Source organism: Paralichthys olivaceus, chromosome 7, assembly GCF_024713975.1.
Source record: "Paralichthys olivaceus isolate ysfri-2021 chromosome 7, ASM2471397v2, whole genome shotgun sequence".
Lineage (NCBI taxonomy): Eukaryota > Metazoa > Chordata > Actinopteri > Pleuronectiformes > Paralichthyidae > Paralichthys > Paralichthys olivaceus.
Window position 1 is genome coordinate 8,002,074 of NC_091099.1, and position 11,167 is coordinate 8,013,240.

At 39.8% G+C, this 11,167-nt stretch overlaps 1 protein-coding gene across 1 annotated transcript in view; it reads right to left on the reverse strand.

Annotated features, from left to right (window-relative positions):
- The window catches only part of LOC109624537 (solute carrier family 45 member 3), a 30,857-nt gene extending 22,188 nt beyond the window's left edge, over positions 1-8,669 (reverse strand). The window contains exon 1 of the mRNA XM_020079281.2: positions 8,542-8,669. The gene's annotated coding sequence lies outside the window, so the exon portion shown is untranslated. The remainder of the gene's footprint in view (positions 1-8,541) is intronic.
- Positions 8,670-11,167: the final 2,498 nt, after the last annotated feature.

An 11,167-nucleotide genomic window follows, 5' to 3' on the forward strand; every position in this document is an offset into this window, starting at 1 on the left:
ACATGTGTGTTTTCTACGGGTTTGTTTCACTGCATGGGTATTGAGTTTGCAAAGGTCATTACATTCTGAATTTAAACTTTATTGAATTACGAAAGGAAAATGACAGTCCCAGTTGACAATTTTAATTTCTTTTTCCAAACCGAATGTCATATTCCTGTTATTGCTCTTAATGGAACGAGGGGACTTGTCTACAGAGAACTGAAATGAAAAAACACCAGGCTAAATAAAATCAATCAGGAAAATATCGGATGGCATGTAAAAAAGACAATTTAGATTGTTTTGTATGATCATTATACAAAAATATAAATGGACACATAATCAGGAACTGAAACAAACAAATTGCTGCTTTCAAGTTCCCTAAAAAACAGAGCATTGCTTGCTGGTCAGAACTCTTTCTGAAAAGTAGCCTCACAACAGGAGTCCTTTCAGGGTTAGCGAAGAACTACAATTATCTCATGCACTTGTATGTCTCTGCCATCCAGTCAAGTTGACATTTAAATCCATTTATGTCTAGACTCATAAGAACATTTATTTTTGACTTTGACAATGGAGTCATGGAAAATATTAAAAACTTCAATATTAAAATTCAAACTAAAGTCCTGTTACTGATGGCTCAGAATGACGTCTATGGATATATGGAATTGCCACAACATTTAACAGTTACCGGTTTAATGCTGTTGCTGATTGATGTTTACTTTGTATCCATATAACCGTGGATGAATGGACAGAAGAATGATTAATTGATCCCAGGAGGGATTGAGGACAAGGAAAAGTTAGTTCTAAAACAAAGACTGAGTTTGGGACTAGATAGTGTTACATTGAAATGACCAGAAAGTGTGATAGTTTCTCTATAATCAGCTTGATCATTGTTTGAGGGAGTTATCAATTTAGGCTACTCAAATTAAAAATTGTAATTAAATTGTAAAGTAGACAGTTGAGAGACGTTATAATAGAGAAATCAAGGCTGGGAGGTCATCCAGCTGTTTTTTTCAAGAAAGTAGACACACCAAGGTCATGAACCCTCCAGCTGCATTAGTACCAGTTAATACAGCAGTTCATACAGGACTGACAGACTGGAGGACAGATAAACATCAACAGGTCCATCTCTCTATTCCAGCTGTTGTCAGAGCAGGAGTGGCCCCAAGGCACAATGATTAACGCCTCAGTCAAATGCTACGCAAAACAGATGGTAAAGATGAAGAGAAGGGCAAAGTCCTCTATCTCCCTTTCTCACTATAGTATACACAAGAAGGCATGAACCCACACATAAACATATACACACACCACGAGCCTCCACGTGTGTGCACACACACATTTAAATCATTTTTTAAATAACATCCTGACCACAGTCATGAAGTGCTCTCCCGTGGAATTGTAATCCTATATACTGTAGCTTTTCCGGGAAAAACATAAAACCAGCAGTATAAAAACACAATTACACAATAGGAAGGGTGTTACAACTTTACTATCTTTGTTTTCCCAACCCTTAAATGCAGACTAAAGGAGGAAGACTACTCTCGGCCTTCTGGGAAAATAAGAAATGTCAATCGTTAGGTCTACAAAACAAAAAGCCAGACAACAAAAGAAACATGTAATCAAAACAAATCTTTCCTGCTCTCATTTTAATCATGTCCTCTGAACACTGGATGATCAAACTACGAAGTCACCAAACAGAACACTGTTTAGCATCAGCTATGGTGCAGCAGTCCTGTTACTTGTCATGTGTGTTTGCATTTTCGCAGGCACCTCTTTACACATTATTCAGGCTAAGGACTGTCATGGGACAGATCCATCATGACTGATCCTCTAAGCATTCTGACAAAACATCGGTCTGGCAGAAACAAGCATCAAAGCACTCACACACACATATTGACTCAAATCATAAGCTTGATCCTTTCACAAGGCATCGAGCATCTCACATATCAAAGGTCTCCCTCAAACACTCAATAGCATCCCTTTCAGCCCATGACATGAAAGAGAACACTGTGGTGTCTTATAATGTGCTGTTTTCCCATTCACAGAGCCCAACTTCAAAGAGGGCTAAATCAAGTTTGAGACATTTCACTGTCCCATTGGTTTGGTGTTTCCTTGTATTTTTAGTACCAAATGATCAGGAGATGACAGAGTCATTCATTACATTACACAAAACACCTTCCCTGATTTGCTCTTTCTAGATCTGCCATGAAACACACACTGGGCTCTCTCTGACTTGTACTTAGAGTCAAGGAGAGTGTGAATATGTATTGCGAACATCTGGCCAAGTCCTTATCGCCATGGGAAAATGTCTGCGGACAAGCCTGTATTATCCCTGCAGGGTCAGTACTTGTCTGGACTTCAGCTGTGGTTAAGCAGTTTCCCTGTGAGAAACTGTCAAAGTTGTGCCTCTCATTAATGGGGAATTGCGGAAAAGCGTTACGCTCCTTTGCTGTTTGGCCTCCTCCTTTCGTGTGGCAGGGACCTCAGGCTGTTTTGCCTTCAATGCCATGCACTTCCTCTCCACACATGAACCATGTGAGCAGAACTAAGTAAAGTGAGTAAACTGAATTATGGTAGCAGAGGGGTGTAAGAATAAAACATCATACTTAGACCCAGACTGATTGGTCTGCTGAGGACTGCCATGTTATAGCTATTAATAACTTATTGGCAAACGCACTCAGGTGTTTCCCCATTATTTAGCAAGCCTGTTGCGGCCCGCCAAAATCTAATTTGTCTCGTCACATTCTCATAATGATCTGTAAAATTTTAACACTTCTTATAATAACACAAAAGAGCAGTGTTATGCACCATTGCATTCTTGTAGAGCTAAATATCCATTAAGTTTTAACCATCCTTTGCAGTTTGGCAGACTTCAGTACACTGGGAAACAGCGTTGATTTTGGATCTGCAATTGCATGCTAGTGTGTGGTGCCTACATTACCCACAATGCATGACAGCCTATTAGTATCAGCCTCATTTGTTTGCAAATGAATAACTCTATAATTTACTCACTCTTATCATTTACTGCTAATAAAAGGGAAAGAAAAATAGTAGACAGACAGTTAATGTTTTTAACTGTCTGTTAGCTGAGAGCAAATTATAATTCATGTTCCAATAACTGATTAAAAAAAAAATTTCTTTCATAGAAACTGCTGCATTTTTATATTTCACCCAGTGTGTTACATTCAAGTTTAAATGACGAGAATACAGAGCAGCAAATTAGGATTAAAGAGAAAAGCAGTTGGCCACAAGAGAACTGAGCCAGTGCCAAGGCACCCACACATTTTGGCATGGACGAGATTTCATTCCAGACTGAGGCGAAGATAGGGAACATTCATGCCTTTAATCAGACAAGATATTAAAAGAACACATAACCTAGATGCCTGAATTGGCGATGCCTTCACCCTCTCGCACCAATTAAAGTTAGCCATGATCCCAGGAGTGGTCCCGAGAGGACTCTGGTGCTGACAGAAGCTCAGCCATGCAGATCATCCTCCAGATGACAAATGTGAGTCTTTCATAAGGGCCACAGAAGGAGAGAGGTGTTAATGTAGTGTTTGATATTTGAAAACTGATTAATATTTAATAAATGCTGAATAAAGTCAAGGTGAGATAAAAAAATGACTGAAGTCTGATTAATCCAACATCAAAATCGTAGCCATAATATAAAGGCAGACAGGCTGCTAAAATTCCCAACAACAACTGTGAGAATGCAGCCGTAACGTCAAAAACAATGAACAAGTTGAATAATAACAATGTCACAGAGGTGACATTCCTTGGTGGTAGGGTAGCTGTCATCTTTTCTTCTAGCTTTGGCCCATTAGGGAAGCCTGTAAGATGTCTTTTTCTTTAGCCCAGCTGGCTACAGAGCACTATTACAGGGAAGCTGTTTGGACTTTGACCCCGCTGCCTGCAGAGAGCTGGGAAAAACGTTTGAGCTCCTCTGCTTCCCGTCAATGAGAGATCCAGGAACACGACAGATTGCTTGATATTCAGCTCTCGTCCCCCCCGCTGCTGGTGAGTTATGGTGGTCTAATAATGTGCATTCTAGCACTTGCAAGGTTTCATAGTAGCAGGTTGTATTGCTTGTGATTGGTGATTGCTGTTGTCCTACAGAGCAAAACATACAAAGCAACAGAAAAAAAACTCCACTTTTTCCCCATTAACTTTGTTTTGCCATGACCACTTGCCCATTAAAACAAAAGAACTCACTGTTTTGACAATTATTAGCGCTTGAGGGACAAATTCACCTCTGCAGTAAATGTACAAGGCCCAAGTGGTTTGAATGCTCTCCTAAAGATAACAGCAAAACACAGTGCACAGATCTGAGAAATAAGCTCTTGACAAATCTGAGTTCAAGCTGAGAGAAAGGAAATAGAATGGATTCTCCCAATATAAAGCAAATAGCTCAAATTACATGAAACCCAAGGCAACTGGTCCAACTTAAGCATAGACAATGTTTATATATATATATATATATATAAATCTTTTTTCTAGTGCATAAAATTGAGGCACAGCAATAACTAGCATAAATCTCAGTGACACATACAATAAAAAACACTGTTCAGGCCATGAATCCTCAACAACTGGACTCCTCGGATGTTAACGTTCAAACCTGAAAGTTAGAAGCAGGATTATCATGAGAGCCATACAACAGAACTTTTCCCACTGAAGTAAGTGTCTGCTGCACTTCTCTGATGTGAGAGACAACCATTGTATAGATTGCATACCTGCGATTGCTCATGGCTACACATGATACCAGAGCCACAACAGCACACAATGCTTTGAAGAGGACACAGAGCTTAAGAGAGAGAACCCCCCTCTAAAACCCTTCCAGCAAACACGATGGGCCCTCCCCATTCACAAGAGGTAAGAAAAAAAGAAATCACACCCACCACATAATCCACCACCTGTCTGTAAAAACATACGCAAGAGCCAAGAGTAATTCACAGGGAATCCAGGTACACATGGAAAACACAGGGAGCACTCCTGGCTGGAGATAAACAGCCTACGACTGATTAAAACTGCAAAGCCTTCAGTCTGCGTAAGTAGCTTGGTGTCCTCGACGTTGGGTGATTATCCTGCGCTTGGCTTGGGGGTGTATTAGCCTGTCGGAGAGCAGTTAGAGAACAGCCAGCTGGTCTAGCCACAGCATCCAGGGGGAAGAAGTATTTCTATCGCTGTGGAGCAGATGAGCTCTGCAGAGAGCAGTGCAAACCCCTCCTGGGGCAAAACATAGAAAGTAGAGAGTGGTTGAAATGTGGCTGCTCTAAGAGCAGACTTGCTAGATTGATGTAAATGTAGTTTTACATGTTAGTGGTCAATCACAATATGGCCAATGCTGATAATTAGGGAGCAAGGTGGAGGATTCACAATATGTTATTGTTGTTTTTATTGTTTGCGTCTGATAATATGCAACAACATAAATATGTATTAAACACGAATATATTATTCATTTGACACAGAAAAATGTGCATTGTCTCTGTTTGCTTTAAAGTAAACGTCATTGTGAGCGCAGGCAACAGTCGGTTTACAAAAGATAGAATCTAAGACTACATTAACATTTTCAAAACTAAAATCATGTCTGTCCACACAAGTGTTGTAGCTCCATATCGGTACTATTCCCCATCCCTAATGCACCTGAGGATGAATATCAAGCGGACACTGGTCATATCAACTCTGAAGCTGGTTGTCTGGTTACAGAAAATTCTATAAAAGAGAAACAACAATGGTGAAAAGTCAAATGAAGGATTTTTTTTCGAATGAAGAGGTGGCGCTTTATAAGTGTAAATAAACAACATTTGCCTTTGCCCCCAGTAGTTGAGTCATTACTGATAAGAACCAACCAGGAAGCAAATGCAGGCGGCCGCGTCATATTTTCCAGTTGTCTCTATAGTTGCCCGTCCATACTACCACACAGTAGTATCTAACACAGCACCGGAGTTGTTTTTTAAACTAAAACTAGGAGTGTTTTCCAAACTACAGAGCAGTCTGGATTAGCAGCTGTAAATGTGACAACAGTGATGCCTTTTAAACTCAAAATGTGGATGTAGCCTAACTATGTGTGAAACACTGGGCCAATTCATCACTATTAAACATAGCAGAGAATGATTTTTGGACAATTGTTTAAAAGGAAGAGGAGAGGAGCTGCTGGGGCCAACGCTGCTAAATAGAAGAGTCTATTTTCCAGGGCAGAATGAATAACACACTTGAGTGGTCCATGGAGAGGGAAAGAGGTCTTTGTGTGATGGCAGAGTCACGGTCATGGTGACAATACAACTCCCTCTGTCATGGGTTAGAGCTGTTTAACCTTTTGATCCTCTTCCTTCTTAATGTGGTTTTGAGCCTTTAAGGTTCTAGTATACCCCCCCCCATAAAAAAAACTAGGATGGAAATTTTAAGCTCTCAACTGAACGGCAGCTTACGAGAGAAGTTTACTCAGTAGGAAATGCAGTTTACATTCCTGACATTGTATTTGGTGGATAAAGAAGTTTAAATTAGAGAGAGGCTTGGAAGTGTGAGCAAAGGGATAAGGCAAAAAAATTCAGTTAGTCCACAACGGTGTGAAAACAGAGTAAAAATAGCAATATGGTGTTTTCATGACAATTTCATTTTACAGAATAAAAAATGCAGAAACATTTTGCACTTTATGCAAAATATTCATTTAATTTCTTAATTCAACCTCTTTATATTTGCTTGTATTGGGTTTTCTTTTAATTTTTAGTTTTTTTATAATAAAGATTATGGTTTAAGAATATACATCAGCTGATATATCCATATCATGTTTTTATTCCAAATACCGGTAGAGCATCACCCCCAAAAAATCTACATGGTCGAGCTATATTATTATTACAACATGTGAAGACTCAGTAAGTGAGTAATCTGAGTTATAGAGAAGTTCAAAGTTGCTGACAAGAATAATACTTTTGACATTTGACTCATTGTGAACAACAAGTGCTTTAGTGCTCTTGAGCAACATCAGTTTCCGTGAGAGTTGCACTTGCAAACTTGGAGTCTTGTTAAGTTATCAAGTGTAGAAATGTTCTCGTTATGCTTGAATGCAGAAGTAAACTAGGCGTGAATGAAAAATAACATTATGCTGAGTTGTGTTCACAGCTGCATCAACACATCTGAGCTCTGCTGACTCCTTTAATGGACTACATGCTACATACATGACCATAGCGTGAACACTGTAAAGAATCCACGTAGTGCAGTGTAGTCATGTTTTGAATATTACAACATATTTCCAGTGATCGTTACAACATGTGGAGACTCGGTGTGTGAGTCGTCAGAGTTACAGAGAAGTTAAGTTCCTGATAAGAATAATACTTGGGAATTGACATTTGTCACACAGCTAGTGCTTTAGTGCTCTTGAGCAACACCACTGATTTTAGCGAGTGTTACACATGAAAACTGGGAGCGATGTTCAGTAATCAAGTGAAGAAACTGAACTAAGTCTGGTTCAACTGTAACATTTATACCAAGAGTTGTGTTCACATCTAAGATCTGCTTACTCCTCAAACCTATTACATGCTACATACATGAGCATATCGTGAACACAGTAAAGAATCCATGTTATAGTATAGTGTTACTGCGGTCACATTTACATTTTGCATTACATAATACAACATGTGGAGACTCAGACTGTGAGTAAATGTTGCTGACAAGAACAATGCATGGAAATTGAAATTTGTTCCCAGCTGCATCAACACATCTAAGCTCTGCTGACTTCTCAAACCTACAACATGCTGCATACATGACCTTAGCATGAACACAGTAGAGAATCCCTGTTTTGCATTGATGTTTATATTTTACATAACATATTACAACATGTGCAGACTCGGTCCTCAGAGTTACAGAGAAGGTAAAAGTTGTTGAGAGGAACGATGAGTGGAAATTGACATTTGTTCCCAGCTGCATCAACACATCTCCTCAAACCTACAACATGCTTCATACATGACCTTAGCATGTAAACTGTAAAGAACGAGTCGGTGTGTTTCCGGTAGTATCTCAAACAGTTTGAGAGAAACTTTCCAAACAAGCCTCCTCCTCCCTCCATGGATCCATGTGTCAAACCAGCGGCTCTCTGTGAAGAGCAGAGCCAAATGTTTACCGAGGCTTCCCCGTGGACACTGACGGTTAGAGCGGGTAAAGTTGGAGCCACCTCGGCCCCACATCAGTGAGCAGGGGGGAGCCTGGTGCCGTGGGGCTGCGGTGAAACGACGCAGACTGGAAAAACTTCCAGAGGACAGCACCGCGCTGCTGCTGCTCTTCTCCCCCCGCTGCTGCCACCGGAGCCTCGGCCCGCGGGCTCAAACCAAACACACACTCCCATCTCTTCAAATCACAGCCTCTGTATGAACTAACACACAACAACGACCCCCGGGGGGCATTTTAACCAAGATGAGAGCGGTTTGCACTCGGTGAAGAAGTTTTCACCACCGCACCGCGACCGTTAAGTTACCGAGCAGCACGTTGGATGTGTCCGGTAAACATGGCGGAACGTGAGCGGTACATTTACAATGAACATCCGATTTCAGCGGAGGACACGGAGGAAGTTCTTACCTGAAACCGCAGCAGCTCCGGAGGATCCAGCTTCAGCTTCAGCTTCAGCAGCAGCTCGACGCTCAACTGGTGGAGAACCAACAACCAGCTGTGACCACAAGCCAGCGGTAATGGCGGCTACTGCTTCCTGTCTGCACCTTCAAAATAAAGGCGGAAAAATAAACGCCTGCCACGTTCATTTCTGATATGAAGCTGATGATTCAACTTACAACGACAGAAATGAATTAAAAATCCAGTTCACACTCAGACTAATTATTGAATCGTTATTTTTCAACTGTTTCTATAGGCGTTGAGTGATATGAGTGACACGCAAGCTTTTACTTTGTTCAGCAGATAACGTGGCGAGTTCCGGTAGCAGTATGTTCGAGTGGAGGGAAGAGTATAAACAAACAAACAAGAAATAGAAAAATAAAACAACATTTTGGTAAATAAAATTTTCATCTGCTGGGCTCATCTGGGTTTAAGCTTGTATTATTTCAATGATTTTCATTTTTACTGCATTTTTCTTTTTCAAAGGTACTTTTAGTTCTTCTACTATTCATTTCACACCAGGATACAAACTTTAATGCTGTCAAATGTTCTGACTGTGAACAGATGTATTTTACCATGTATTTAAATACATTTTTGTACACGAATAAATGTTTTTATGTACTTGGTTTTTTACATTTCATTTAATGTCCATTTTAAAGTGTTTTTTACTTTTACAGGTTTTTTTCAGTGATCATTATTACTCCTTCTACCATTTTTATATATTTGCATTTACATCTTCATAATTAATAATAAATAAATGTTCTTAGTTGTCTCACCACACATTCACCCCAGAAAATTCCCCTTTTTTACACTTCATCTTTTACTTTGATCATATAAATACCTCAACTACATGAAGCAGAAACAGACCGACATCCTCTGACTAAGTGTCTTCAAACAAATAAGCAATTTCATAACTTTGTGAAGTAATGTTATTATTTGTTTAAATCAACCTCTTATAGTTGGTAAATTAATGTGTAAGTGAACCAAATGCGGAGAAAGACAATCAGAAACTAAATATGAAATTGTGTGGGCAATTGGACATTGTGTAAACACTTAGGGCTCTTTATGTTTCTAAAGGCTTTTAATCTTTATCATAGATTTTTACCTTTAGATCTTTATACTTGGCTCTGGAAATCATATTCTGTAATCATGTTGCATCAGGTCTCTTTCAGTATCTTCAACAAGCGAATCAGTTCATTTATTCATTTAATTTAATTTTTGTTTGGTATTTTGTTTTGATGGACTTCAAAGAGACAGGAAATAAAAGGCAGGGTGTGTTGCACGACACACCCATGAATCAAACTGTGGATATTGTGGTTATGTTGTATGGACCTTAACCTTTTAGTCACCACACAACCAAAATCAGAACATATTAAATCAAATTGGGTTATTATTGTTGTTTGTGATTATTATTAAATTATTTCTTTTTGCTTAGGTATAAGCAGGCATTTGCCCAATCGCAGTTGTAATTCTAAGTCAAGAGGAAATCAATTGTCACTGAATAATTCTGATCTCTAAGGGTTCCCTCTTTCCAAGTAGAGACAACATACCTCTTACATTTTTTCATCTTTACATTGTGAAAAACATAGATAAATGATGCTCTGGCAGAATATTTCAATATGTAACACTGTATATACTGTAATTCATCTTCCTTCACCTGTCACAAAGGTATTTCTCTGTTGGCCCCTTGTAATTCCTGCTAAATAATGGTTTGTAATCACTAGAAGTGACTTGAAATCACATTACCTGTTAGAGAGCATCATTTATGGACTGTTACATGGTGTGGAAAACTGTTCCCTGGTCATGTTTCTGTGTCTGGTTGAATGAACATCCTCATCCAACAAGGACATTAATCCGTGTTAGTTTGACCAAGGTGGGCTTTAAGTTTCACTGCTGTTAAAACAGTTTAGAACAGGTGCCCGCTGGTACTTGTTTTCCTCGAGTAACTTAATTGTGCTGTATTTCCATTTTGAAAACGTTAATGTGTTGCTCTGGTCATTTTTCAAGCACGTGTGCAGCACTGAGAGAGCAAGAGGTAAAGTGTCGTGCCGAGTCGGCACCCTGCACCTTCTGCCCACAGAAACCCAACCCAGCAGGAGACAGGGGACCAATCCTAAGAATTCCAAACACTCTGCAATACGTATGATCACAGTTTTGTGGGTTCTCAGCATGGCAGCATGATATAATCGGTTGCAGGTTTCAACATGACGCTATTAAGAAACCTCTTAACTCTCTCGAGGGCCTGCTGGCCATCTTGTTTACCCTGAAAGAGGAGACGGCAACTTACTGTGATTGCCACACTCTCAGCTCTTTTAATCAGCCTAATACCACCACCGGACGTGACTGTGGCATACTTTCTGACGAGCTGAATTGACTTCAGTCTGTCTGAAATGGCTTGCAAGCCGTTAGATGTGCCGGGAATGTAATTCCAATGAATGACATGGATTATTAACTTCAGAGAGATTAAGTTTCTGAGGATAAGACATCAACAGTAAATAAAACGCTGAACCAAATGCCACCAGACGTGCATCACTGGTGGCAAAGGGGTGAAGAAAATCTTAATCATCCAAAATGTGAAACTGTCATGAGCCTATCA